The sequence below is a fragment of the Silurus aristotelis genome (genome assembly GCF_946808225.1).
Source record: "Silurus aristotelis genome assembly, chromosome: 2".
NCBI classification, from domain to species: domain Eukaryota; kingdom Metazoa; phylum Chordata; class Actinopteri; order Siluriformes; family Siluridae; genus Silurus; species Silurus aristotelis.
The window spans coordinates 12,819,269-12,831,268 of record NC_139575.1 but is presented as its reverse complement, the minus strand read 5'-3'; the positions used below and the strand labels follow the sequence as shown (position 1 = coordinate 12,831,268).

The window sequence follows — 12,000 nt, the reverse complement described above, 5'->3', positions numbered from 1 at the left end:
CTACCCACATTACCTTTGCGATCGACCGGTAGATCGCGATCAGCGTATTGGGCAACCCTGCTTTAGACTGATCCATATATGAGGAAATTTGGAGGTCACTGATTCTCAAACATTGTTTCAGCTTAGGTGCCCGGTAAAGTCAACAGCAGAGATTTTAATGATTCTCTTTTCAGATTAACAGATCATTCTTCTCAAGCACTACTTTCCCCTCACATAAAGCATATTCTGAGTCTGTTATAATACTCTGTGCAGACATTTTGCAGCTAGCACTTGCTCACAATCTCAATCAATTCAATGAATGGTGCAAGGTTATAAATGTTCATTCTGAGTTTTCAGTGCCTTTAAGCTATATATATATATATATATATATAATATAAAATGATAAAAATAAAGGAGAAATTATTCCTTTAAAGACAAAAGTCATAGTCCTTTCTGCCCTCTTTCAGTGAAAAACCATCCTCTTGTTTTACCTACTTTCAAAGAATAGGATTTGGACTGGCACAGGTACCTAGTTTCACTTCACCTTTCTCACGCTTCTTTTCTTGGAAACAATGGATGCGTGTGTGTTATTTGTTCAGCTTCTGCTCCTCGTTTATGGGCATATGGTGCACAGAGCAGGCAGATCTTTCCTGGACTGATTTCTTATATACAACCACGAGAATGGAATATTTTTTTGTGCTTTAAAGCAACTTGTTGAACTTCCTTTTGCCTCTCTTTAATGCTACCAGCATTCCTTTTCATCTTTTTTTTTTTTAAATGCCTGGCTAAGCTAGAGGTCTGTGCAGCTCTAGCATCAATCAGGTGAACTTCTGTTTTTGAAATACAATCACTAAATTAATAAATGATCAAGAGATTTTAAACCACAAAACTGCATGGAATGCTCCTTGTTTCCTCTTGGGTATTTGTGGAATCCCTGAGAAACCTTAACTGATAAGCCACTGTGCACTGATTCCTGTTTGATATGCATCACGAGCTAGATCTCCGGATCCTGATAAATCCACTGATTTTACCCACTAAATCTCCAGGGGCATTGCAATCCAACTTCAACTAAAGCTAATAGAGTCCTCATGAGTTTAAAAGCATTCTCTACTCCACAAAGTTCTGCTCTTTCAAATATAAGGTTGAGGTTAGTTTTATTTTCAGTGTTGGTTGTTAATTAACTGGCTCATAAATGCCACATTTTGAAGCACATGAATATTGTAAGGCAAGACATAAATACATTGAATAATTGACATGCTTCCACAGCCTGAATTAAATTAACTTTAATCACTCATGCTTAGAATAGATGTAAAAGTTTTTGGTTGCTTCTGAAATGATCTCAATTATCACAAATTACTGGATGTATTCAGTGTTGTCTAAATTTTTTTTTACCCCAAAAAAGGGAAATTAGATTAGGCACCCTGAACATTTTGCTAGAAGTCTCCAAATGACAGCCTAGTTAGAGTATTCAATGAATTGTCATGATCACTTGCATGGTTAAACAAGGTTCCCTGGTGGTCTAGTGGTTAGGATGCGGCGCTCTTACCGCTGCGGCCCGGGTTCGATCCCCGGTCAGGGAACCAACCCCAGCCATTAGGGTTGCACAAGCCTTAGTGCCGGTCCCAAGCCCAGATAAATGGGGAGGGTTGTGTTAGGATGGGCATCCAGCGTAAAAACGTGCCAAATTGAACATGCGGATGGTCCGCTGTGGCGACCCCTGACGGGAGAAGCCGAAAGAAAGAGAGTTTACTTGCATGGTAAAACGTTGTTTTCTGAATGCACTGGTAGTGAGTATATGAAGGTGAATATATGAAAGGTCTATACAGTTGCATATGGAATAACTAAATAAATAAAACTGTTTTTATTATTTGTAATAATTGCCAAGACAACAGCTTTTAAAAAAAATTAAGACGTGTGCATGTGGTTGTGACAAACGATGCTTGTCTGTGATTATTTGTTGAGAGCAAAAAGAGAGAGAGAAAATGGTGATAAGTGAGAACATTGGCTATTCAGAACAATGTTAAGCATAAATCTGTTGTTTGTAGACAATTTTTAATAATTGGTCATTTGGTGTCACCCAGGTGAGGACAGGTTTTCTTTTGAGGCTGTTTTTTCTCAGGGTTTGTTCTTCATACCATTTAAAACAGTTATTCCTAGCCACCGGTGCCACTTTCTTGCTCATTAGGAGTAAATTATTAAGTGATAGCTCCGTGGTTAAGATATTGGGCTTCCAATAGGAATAAAATAAAATAAATTTAATTTGACTTAGAAGCACTTTTGATCATTGATTCTCATAAATATTGATCAGAAGTGATTACTCATTGAGAATGATGGGGCTCAGTGATTGTTTTTTGCAAACAACAGTAATTAGTTGTTGGTCACTGAGAACAGTGATAACCAGTAATCCATTATTGAGAACTGTAGTGGTCAGTGATTGTTCACTGGAAAACAAAAGTTGTCACTAGTTGGTTGTTTCGCATTACTACTCTAGATTTATAAAGTCACTAAAGGGCAAAATCTAGCAACTAAATTCCTATGTTTGCAACTCTGTGTTAAACAAAACTATTCACTATGAATATAACTAATAAGCCCATCCTAAGATGATATATTTTTGGTCAGCTTCACTGCAGGTTTATCTAATACTGAGGTTTTACATGCCTGGTTCCTGGAGTCTCTTTATCTAATAACCTAAAAGAAATCACAGATTATTTTTGGCCTCATTATTAAGACATGGACTAACTGGTTTCATGCATATATTGATAATGTACATGTCTAACAAAATAAAAGTTTAACGGTATGAATAATTTAAGCCTTTCTTGCAGAGAGCTTTTTTTTAAACACCCAGAACACATTTCTTTATTGCTTTTTTTTAAAAAACAGACTGGGGGAAGATGAGAAAAGACAACATGCCCATGTGGCCGAGATAACTTCTTCAGCTAAAAAAATACAAGTTTTCCTTTGAAAATCCCAAGACTGGGGATTATTTGATCATGCATGCGTAAGTCCAACCACAAATGGTATTAAAGCTTAAAATGCATATCCTTTGGATAGAGAACAAAGAGAGTCGAGACACTGGTATGATAAATTATTCACATTTAACTTAACGAACTTTCCTCCTACCCCGTGTTTGAAAACACATTACTCAAAGAGGTTTCAGTATTTTCCATGTGTACGTATTCTTATTTTATATATTTATTTTTCTTTTTTCTTTTTTTTGCAGTCTTTGTATAAACCTGTAAGATGTGAACACATTACAGAGCTAAGTGTAGAGTGTACATTCCACAAGAGACTGTACAGAATATTGTTATGATTGCATTGCTATTGATGTGGAATTATACTCATTTGCTTGGGTTCATTTAAATTGTCCAGATGTCTATGTTTTTGTTGTTTGCATGAGAAGCTCAATCCTCATTGCATTCATCTCATCATTAGTTCCCTGAGTGATACCAAGTTACTCTCTCTTAGTGCTGTCATGCCCTCCAGCGTTCTCCTACTCTGAAAAGCAGTGGCCTTGCTAACAATTTTGTCAAGGATTAGCTGTTACAGCCTAAAGGGATTGGAGGATTACTGTCCTGACATTTGTAAATATCAGTGGAATTTCAGTTCTGCAGATCACGGCTTCTAATCAGGATGGATGGATTAACTGAGAGGTAGGAATCAATGAATTAATTAAAAAATGCTGAGATTTTTTTTTTTTTTTTTTATAGAAGTCTGTGTGGAAAATGCTGTGCACAGTGTATTGCCTATTCCTTGCTACAGTGAGACAAAATATACTGTTAATTTTTCATATATATCCTTATTCTTGGAAGATTTTTCTTTCTAAAAGTACATAATGTACTTGCATGAGACTGTATTTAAATTCCAGGGTTGCTCTAGACGTTTTTGTTTAAAAGAAAAATCTTTGCAATAGAAATATTATTATTATTAATATTAGTTTGCGCTCATTTACTGAATACCACGATTATTCTCTGATTGCTCCAAAAGCAGTGATTGATATTCTGACACAGCACAACACTTACAAACAGTAGTCTCAGCTGCAGGTCTAAGCAGAGGTTTATATTAATGCACCCGGTCAATATGTTATTATTTTAATAGTACAACTTGTTTTCAGGGACTTTCAAGTCCATATAATTTAAACCTCATTATAAGAAGTGTTGATTTATTATTTTTTTGTTTACAAGGATATACTTCTAATTATTGGACACACAGTTCTTGGTGACTTCAACCTCCCATCTGACAAACTTCAGTCATCTTTCCTTTTCTGAATACCTTCTCCTTGACATTTAACAGCTGCCCTCCAACACACAAGGGAGGAAATGTCCTGGACCTGGTTTTCACCCGCCCTACTCCAGCTACAGACATGACTGCCACTCCACTTCCAATCTCTGATCATCACCTGGTTTCCTTTTTAATCACTTTTCCTATTCAACCTAAAAATTATTTACATGTCTCTCTTATCCGTCCTAACCTTCACTCTATCTCTCCCTCCTCTGTAGCTTCCTGTACTCTTTCATCTCTTCCCGACCCTGACTCCTTTTCCTCTCTACCCTTAGACGTTGCTACAGACTTCTTCCTCTCATCTCTTTCCTCAACAATGGACGTCCTTTGCCCCTTGACTACAAAACCCAAGAAGACTTCTTGTCCCACACCGTGGCTGTCAGAAGTTTTGCGCAGCAATCGACGAAAACTCAGATCTGCAGAGAGGAAGTGGAAAAAATCACAACTCAATGTAGACCTCGCATCTTACTGCGCACTCCTGACCAAATTTCCTTTGGAGGTGACTTCTGCCAAAACTGCCTTCTACAAGGAAAAGCTTGAGGCCTCTGCACAAGATCCTCGTAAGCTTCACAGCATCTTCTCTTCACTACTCAACCCCCCTACTGCACCTGCTCCATCCTCCCTGACTGCTAATGACTTTGCCTCCTTCTATGATGAGAACATTAAGAAAATATGCCAGACCTCCCCAACAATGACTACACAACTCAGCCGACAATCCACTACGTCTCTGTCAAGCTTCTCAACCTTAACAGAAGATGAGATACTGCAAGTCATCCAATCTTGCAATCCCACCACCTGTCCTCTGGATCCACTCCCTTCAACTATGCTTCAGACCATCACACAAGATCTCCTGCCCCTTATCTCCACAATCATTAATGGGTCATTAACATCTGGCTATGTACCAACTACCTTCAAGCAAGCAAGGGTCATCTTGAAGAAACCTGCTCTGGATCAATCAGACATCAAGAACTACAGACCGGTATCACTTCTCTCTTTTCTTTCTAAATCTCTGGAACGCACTGTTTTTAACCAACTGTCTGTCTATCTCTCACAGAACAACCTCCATGATCCTAACCAGTCTGGGTTCAAACCGGCACATTCCACAGAGACGGCCCTTTTGGCTGTTTCTAAGAAACTGCATGCTGCTCGGTCAGCCAAGCTGTCATCTGTACTTATCTTCCTGGACCTTTCAGCAGCATTTGACACCGTTAACCACAAGACACTTTTGTCAACCCTCAAAAGCCTTGGCATCTGTGGAACAGCATGGGAATGGTTTGCTTCCTACCTGGAAGGTCGCTCATACCAGGTAACATGGAGGGGATCCACATCTGCCCCATGCAGACTCACCACTGGTGTTCCACAGGGCTCGGTACTTGGTCCCCTCATTTTCTCCCTCTATACCCACTCCATTGGTGAAGTCATATCCCCACATGGGTTTTCTTATCACTGCTATGCAGATGACACTCAACTAATCTTTTCTTTCCCTCCATCAGATACCACAGCTTCTGCTAGGATATCAGCATGCTTGACAGACATATCTTAATGGATGAGTGCTCACCAACTAAAACTCAACCCCAGCAAAACAGAACTGCTGGTCATCCCAGGTGATTCATCTCCAGGTCAAGATCTCCAAATAACACTTCATGACTTTCTGCTCTCCCCTTCAGCCACTGCTCGTAACCTTGGGGTAACTATGGACAATGAACTTTCCTTCTTCCCACATGTCGCTAATGTTGCTCGTTCTTGTTGATTTCTTTTCTATAACATCTGAAGGATTCGACCATTTCTCTCCATACAGGCTGCCCAGGTGCTTGTTCAGTCTCTTGTCATTTCGAGACTTGACTACTGCAACTCTCGGCTGGCAGGTCTTCCCCTGAACGCTATTCGTCCACTACAAATGATCCAAAACGCAGCTGCACGACATGTGTTCAACAAGCCCAAGTTCTCCCACACCACCCCACTGCTGCGCTCCCTTCACTGGCTTCCAGTAGCTGCACGTATCAGATTCAAAACACTGATGCTTACCATCTTACCTTAGTGACCTCATCACATCTCGCACTGCACCACACTGTCTGAGATCCTCCAGCACTGCTCGACTGGTACCACCTTCTCTCAAAATGAGAGGTAAGTATATTTCAAGGCTCTTCTCTGTTCTGGCACCAAGGTGGTGGAATGAATTTCCCCTAGATGTCCGTACAGCAGAGTCCCTGACTATCTTCAAGCGACGACTGAAGACCTACCTCTTCCTGAAATACTTAAATTAGCACTTTCCAAGTTTGTAGAATTCAAGGGTTATATTTATATTAAGTTTGTAATCTAGCATACCAGTGTAGATTTATTAATTACTAGAGACTCAAAGCACTTTAGTACGTCGCTCTGGATATGGGCGTCTGCTAAATGCCGCAAATGTAAATGTAAATGTAAAGTTGCTTTTCTGCCAGAGTGGTAAGCTAGAGTCCTAGATTTAACTATAAGCCCAATTGCATTGTATAGAATAATGAATATGGAATGACATAAGGATGCAGAAAATTATTTCAATATTTTATATCTGAAGATGTACAGATGTTGTGTACATAAGATGATCTGTACATAATACTGGGATAAGATCAAGAGAATAACTTGCATTAAACAGAATAGTTGTTGACCTCTTCTTTGGTATACGTATATATATATATATATATATATATATATATATATATATATATATATATATATATATATATATATATATATATATATATATACAGTGAGGAAAATAAGTATTTGAACACCCTGCTATTTTGCAAGTTCTCCCACTTAGAAATCATGGAGGGGTCTGAAATAGTCATCGTAGGTGCATGTCCACTGTGAGAGACATAATCTAAAAAAAAAAATCCAGAAATCACAATGTATGATTTTTTTACTATTTATTTGTATGATGCAGCTGCAAATAAGTATTTGAACACCTGAGAAAGTCAATGTTAATATTTGGTACAGGAGCCTTTGTTTGCAATTACAGAGGTCAAACGTTTCCTGTAGTTTTTCACCAGGTTTGCACACACTGCAGGAGGGATTTTGGCCCACTCCTCCACACAGATCTTCTCTAGATCAGTCAGGTTTCTGGCCTGTCGCTGAGAAACACAGAGTTTAAGCTCCCTCCAAAGATTCTCTATTGGGTTTAGGTCTGGAGACTGGCTAGGCCACGCCAGAACCTTGATATGCTTCTTACAGAGCCACTCCTTGGTTATCCTGGCTGTGTGCTTCGGGTCATTGTCATGTTGGAAGACCCAGCCTCGACCCATCTTCAATGCTCTAACTGATGGAAGGAGGTTGTTCCCCAAAATCTCGCAATACATAGCCCCGGTCATCCTCTCCTTAATACAGTGCAGTCGCCCTGTCCCATGTGCAGAAAAACACCCCCAAAGCATGATGCTACCACCCTCATGCTTCACAGTAGGGATGTTGTTCTTGGGATGGTACTCATCATTCTTCTTCTTCCAAACACGTTTAGTGAAATTATGACCCAAAAGTTCTATTTTGGTCGCATCTGACCACATGACTTTCTCCCATGACTCCTCTGGATCATCCAAATGGTCATTGGCAAACTTAAGACGTGCCTGGACATATGCTGGTTTAAGCAGGGGAACCTTCCGTGCCATGCATGATTTCAAACCATGACGTCTTAGTGTATTACCAACAGTAACCTTGGAAACGGTGGTCCCAGCTCTTTTCAGGTCATTGACCATCTCCTCCCGTGTAGTTCTGGGCTGATTTCTCACCTTACTTAGGATCATTGAGACCCCACGAGGTGAGATCTTGCATGGAGCCCCAATCCGAGGGAGATTGACAGTCATGTTTAGCTTCTTCCATTTTCTAATGATTGCTCCAACAGTGGACCTTTTTCACCAAGCTGCTTGGCAATTTCCCCGTAGCCCTTTCCAGCCTTGTGGAGGTGTACAATTTTGTCTCTAGTGTCTTTGGACAGCTCTTTGGTCTTGGCCACGTTAGTAGTTGGATTCTTACTGATTGTATGGGGTGGACAGGTGTCTTTATGCAGCTAATGACCTCAAACAGGTGCATTTAATTTAGGATAATAAATGTAGTGGAGGTGGACATTTTAAAGGCAGACTAACAGGTCTTTGAGGGTCAGAATTCTAGCTGATAGACAGGTGTTCAAATACTTATTTGCAGCTGTATCATACAAATAAATAGTTTAAAAATCATATATTGTGATTTCTGGATTTTTTTTTTTAGATTATGTCTCTCACAGTGGACATGCATCTACGATGACAATTTCAGACCCCTCCATGATTTCTAAGTGGGAGAACTTGCAAAATAGCAGGGTGTTCAAATACTTATTTTCCTCACTGTGTATATATATATATATATATATATATATATATATATATATATATATATATATATATATATATATATATATATATATATATATATATATATATATATTGTTTAATGTCATTTACAGTATTTGACCCATAAATATAGCATATAGAACGGAAATGTCTCGCATCTGCAATTCTGCTGTTGTAAGTTCAAGCATTTTAAATCAATTATTCTTTGAGTAAATCAAATTTAGTAGACTTCTTATTCAGCTTGGTCCTGAGGGGGTTTCTCTTCTTGTGTGAAAACATAATGGGAGCTCAGGATTTGAACATCTGGTAGTGGCAACTAGCCAGGAATTTGCTCAAGAGGATTTTTTTTTCCAATCAAATTTCCACAAAATTCCACAGCCATTCTATTTTCCAGTCCTTCCCCAGCATTACTACTCTATTTGTTTTTTAGAAGGACCTGCTGGAGGCTCTTGTTACCCAGGTGGTTTATAGACAAACATTGGATATATTAATTCAGCTGTTCAGTTTTATATAGACTTCTTCAGCACTTGGAGCATTTTGAGTTTTTTGGGAATTTTTTTTTCTCAAACACTTTGCCTTCTTTTAGGAACTGCATGACACTTTCAAGATGTTATGCAATGAAAAAAACGTTGCAACAAGCTGTTCTAAAACCAAAGTACGGCTGGCATGGCTTGGAGTTTTATTCAGTCTGTTTAGGTATCTTGTTAACATGTGTGTCTTTACACAGAGGTCACAAAGCACAGCATTTAATCCTCCAGAGGCCTGTTTTGAAGCAATAAGATTTTTTTCATGGACCCACATGAACACTTGAGAGGCCTTGTCTTAAATGCCAGCTTACCATGGTCCTTTGAATCAGGGAGAAGCTGAAAGATTCCCTCAGTGTTGGAGCTGACATATGGTTGTTTATTTTTTGCACCATGGGGTTTTTGTAGCAAGACAGTTTGTGGACAAGGTTTTCTGGCTTTTGCAGTGACCTCCTTAGGCACAGAGGGTCAGTTTGAAATATGTGGTGTAGTGGCAGTTCCCTAAGGATATCATAACTCAGTTGTTTGCTTCAGTTTCCTAAGCTTTTTTAGCAGAGCTATTTAGGTGGGATCATTTAAATTCCTTTATGGTACAGTACTGGGCTGTTTCTCTCTGATAAAGGATGTGCTGCAGCTGGACTCTCTGTCAGCATGTCACCCTTATAAGCAGTATTTAGGCTTTACATGCCTCACTTTTACACATGAGGTGCTTCAAAAGCATCCTACCCTAAGATGAGTGCTTACTTGCATGTGTGCTTGTGTGTGGTTAGATTTGGCGTTTTCTAGAGTTATAATTTTTGTCTAAAAGTCTAGCAGCAAATAATTCAGTCGCTAAGGGGTCTCCAGCTTAAATCACAGCTTCTCATACATTATTTCAGAGATTACGTTCAGTCAACTCATCTACTCACTATGTGACTAATTTTCCAACAACCAATCACTTTGGCATCTTTGGTCCCCAATACCTGAACATTAACAACCTAATCACTGACTATTATTTACATTTATGGCATATGGCAAAAGCCCTTAATCAGAAAAAATTGCAAGTAAGAAGATAAGATGTTAAGGGCCTTGCTCAGGGGCCCAGCAGTGGAAGGTTGGTGCTGTCAGGATTTAAACCTTTTTAAGAACAGAGCTTCTGACCATTTTTTTGCTACAACCAATCACTTACCACCATTATTCCACACCAGGTAGCCCGCAATGGACCACATGAAGGCCGAGGGCCTTTTCTAAATATAACCCTTTCCTACTTTGTTAAATCATTGTTGATAATTATTAGCCCCATAACATTGAAATTGCAGAACGGGTTCAGGTAACCAATGAAACTCTTTATATTAACTCAGATGCGTTCCCACTGAATCGGGCCACACCACATCCTAAATATGGATGATGTTCTTCTGACGTTTGACCTGCCGCTCACTCCTACTGTCTACAGGAAATGCGAATCATTCGTCACGCTGAAAACAACCGGGCATGAAAAAACACACTTCACCTGTGTTCTGAGCTGCACGGCATCGGGAGAAAAGCTTCACCGATGGTGATTTTTAAACGCACGACGATGCCAAAAGAAAAACTCCCGAGAGAAATAGTTGTGAAAGGAAGGAGGAAGACAGTGAACAATGACTTTCTTGGTAGGCTACTGTTTAGATACAAGCCGTGTTACAGACACTGTCTTTCATTAAAGCCTGTGTAAAGTTCATTAGTTTCAATCTAGGCACCTGCGGCTTATAGACAGGTGCAGCTTATTTATGTTAAAAATAAAAATCTTAGTAAAATTGAGTGGGTGCAGCTTATATTTGGGTGTGCTTTATAGTCCGGAAATTACGGTAATTAAAGGTAAATTGAGCAAATTTGTTGTTTCAGCTCAAACTGAAAACTGTGTGTATCAAACTGGTAGCCCATCACAATTATTGGTACCCAAAAAGTAGCTCTCTGTTTCAAAAAGGTTGGTGACCCCTGATCTAGTGACTTCGATCTTCTTTAAGCATGAGTTACTTGCCCCTGAATCAGTTAAGCTATACAGAATGTCAGCTTTTATTTTTCCTCACAATTTAAATCTTCAGTGAAATTTCATTTAAATATGCAAATATGATTGAACACTGCTACATAATTTGCTAGAGACAGATGTCCTTGTTTTCCACCACTCAGTACCAAAAAGTATATTTATTAGTGCTAAAGTAGCAATTCTGGATGTTAAAGATTTTATTCTGACTGGATAATTGTTGGCAACAGGTTCTTATTTGGTCTTTATGTCTTTCATGCAGCCATCCCAGTGTCTAAACTAAAAAAGAACTCTAATGAGCTTTGCACCCTGAGAGGATGCACAGCGGCTTAAAGAATATCAATAAATTGACTGGAGGTATATAACCACCTTTTCGAAATTCAAAAAACTTTAGTTTTTACAAACACTATCAGTTTGTTTTAAAGGCGTGAGGTTATTAAGCCATTTGATGCACACAATCTCACTGCTGATCGGTGCTATATAAGCCACTGGAAGAACATGATCCTGCTAAATACATATATCAATCCCAGGTAAAAGATCAATACTGTGTTCCTTCTGCATTTTCTTCTAACATTAATGATGCTGTTACTGCTAGCAGATGGTATGCCGTTGCTTGCGGTGTTATGAGGCAAGGCAGCCTCCAGATGCCTGCAGAATCTGTTTGTTTACAAATTAAATTTTCATGCGAATGTAGACAGCTCATTTGGGTTAAATCATTCATTAAGTGATTAACGATACAGTAATAGAAAAGGTTTTCTGTTAAACCATGATTAAATATATAGAAAACATAATAAGCATAATAGAGAATATTGGTGAAGCTGGAAGTTTAAGGGGTGATGATAAATGTCATCAGTGTAGGCACTCCAAA

The 12,000-nt window shown here is 39.0% G+C and overlaps 1 long non-coding RNA gene across 1 annotated transcript in view; it reads right to left on the bottom strand.

Annotated features, from left to right (window-relative positions):
* The window catches only part of LOC310741888, a 55,061-nt gene extending 44,168 nt beyond the window's left edge, over positions 1–10,893 (bottom strand). The window contains exon 1 of the long non-coding RNA XR_014538081.1: positions 10,794–10,893. This is a non-coding gene — a long non-coding RNA (uncharacterized lncRNA). The remainder of the gene's footprint in view (positions 1–10,793) is intronic.
* Between the last annotated feature and the right edge of the window lie 1,107 nt (positions 10,894–12,000).